Below are 2169 nucleotides of genomic sequence, written 5' to 3' on the forward strand. Positions count from 1 at the left end.
ACTCATATAGTCAAATCCTAGAGCCTCTGCCCTCATCCTAATTATTACTGGATCTTTAGGGTGTATAAAGTCAGAAAGCTTGTTATGAAGGGAAAACACATTTCCTTCCATATTTAGTTTCCATTTTCTTAAGGATAATTGAATTGTAATAACAATGATTCACATAGGATTCCAGAAAAGCTATAAATTGATGATTTAGTACATATCACTTGCTACACAAATGATGTGAGGTGGGGAATGAGGCAGGTCAGTTGGGAGAAATGCCACTTCAGAAGTGCTCTCCTGGATTAAAATGTGCATTTTAGACTTTGACTTCTCTGGATTCTTTGCTGAAATATAAGATTTTCTTTTTTTTTTTTAACTTTTATTTTAGGTTCAGGGGTATATGTGCAGGTTTGTTATGTAAGTAAATTTTATGTCATGGGAATTCAGTATACAAATTATTTTCTCATCCAGTTACTAAGCATAGTACCTGATAGGTAGTTTTTCTATTTTCCTCCTCCACCCTCCACCCTCAAGTAGGCCCTGGTGCCTGTTGTCACCACCTTTGTGTCCCTTTGTACTCAGTGTTTAGCTTGCACTTATAAGTGAGAGCATGTGGTATTTGGTTTTCTGTTCCAGTGTTAGTTTTCTTAGGATTATGGCCTCCAGCTCTACTCATGTTGCTGCAAAGGGCATAATCTTGTTCTTTTTAATGGCTGCATAGTATTCCATGGTGTATATGTATCACATTTTCTTTATCCAGTTTATCCTGTTGATGGGCACTTGGGTTGATTCCATGTCTTTGCTATTGTGAATAGTACCACAATGAACATATGCATGCATGTTTCTTTATGGCAGAACAATTTCTATTCCTTTGGGTATATACCCAATAATGGGATTGCTGGGTCCAGTGGTGTTTCTGTTTTAAGCTCTTTGTACAAAAGCATAAGAAATGCCTATGCTTTCTTTCCTAACATACTTAACGCCACACTGATTTCCACAATAGCTGAACTAATTTACATTCCCACCAGCAGTGTATAAGCAATTCCTTTTCTCCATAACCTCACCAGCAACTGTTGTTTTTTGAATTTTTAATAAAAGCCATTCTGACTAGTGTGAGAAGGTATCTCATTGTGGTTTTAAGTTGCATTTCTCAAATGATTAGATCATGTTGAGCATTTTTTCATATACTTTTTGGCCACTTATGTGTTTTCTTTAAAGAAGTGTCTATTCATGTCCTTTGCCCACTTTTTAGTGGTTTTGTTTTGTTTTGTTTGCTTGTTAATGACATATAAGATTTTTTAAAGTTTCCTTCTAAGCTTGGAACAGAAGATTGAAAGTAAGGACATGAGAAGCACAGACACAAATTTCCCCATGTTCTGTACAATTCTGTAATTCCTGCTCTAACAATACTGGTGAGCTGGGGGAAAAAAAAAAAAAAAGGAAGAAGGAAAACCTTGTTTAGATATTTGCCATTGCCTTCGAATTGGTCTTTTTTAGATTTTATCCTCTTCCAGGCCTCCTTTTTTTCCTGGAATTATTTTTCTTAAATACAAATTTTAATTCCCTGTTCCATTCTTATTATCTATAAGTCCAAGCTCTTAATTAAACATGGTTTACAAAGCCTTTTAGAGTTTGGCTTCTTCCTGTCTCTTTAACCTCATCTCATTCAGTGTCCCTTCTTGTCCCAGTCTTCAGGTGGAAGGAAAATATTATTACTATACCATCCTGCCTTCATGCAGGAGCTTTCCGCATTTTAAGTTTGATGAACTCCTGTTCTTCTGTCCAAAACCAGCCGAAGTGATTGCTTGGGCAGTACATATACTAAAATTAGAACAACAGAGAGACAATTAGCATGGTCCCTGAGCAAGAATGACGTGCAAATTCATGAAGTATTCTATATTTTCATTCCGTATGTTTCCACTTTTATGAGGGTACCTAGAGTAGTCAAATTCTTGAGATACATATTAAAATGGTGGCTGGCAGGGGCTGAAGGAGGGAGGAATGGGGAGTTATTGTATAATAGGCACAGAGATTCAGATTTGTAAGATAAAAAGAGTTCTGTGGGGGTGGACTAGTAGCAAAACAATGTGAATGTATTTAATGCCACTGAACAGTACATTCAAAAATGGTCAAGATAAATTTCATGGTGTGCGTATTTTACCACAATTTTTAAAAACAGTCCAA

General features: G+C 36.2%; 1 non-coding gene across 1 annotated transcript; it reads left to right on the forward strand.

Annotated features, from left to right (window-relative positions):
* Window positions 1-1782: 1782 nt before the first annotated feature.
* LOC112207289 (U6 spliceosomal RNA) lies at window positions 1783-1889 on the forward strand. Its single transcript, XR_002941721.1, has one exon. It is a non-coding gene; the product is annotated as a U6 spliceosomal RNA (small nuclear RNA).
* The last annotated feature ends 280 nt before the right edge of the window (window positions 1890-2169 follow it).

Source organism: Pan troglodytes, chromosome 4 (assembly GCF_028858775.2).
Source record: "Pan troglodytes isolate AG18354 chromosome 4, NHGRI_mPanTro3-v2.0_pri, whole genome shotgun sequence".
Taxonomy (NCBI): domain Eukaryota; kingdom Metazoa; phylum Chordata; class Mammalia; order Primates; family Hominidae; genus Pan; species Pan troglodytes.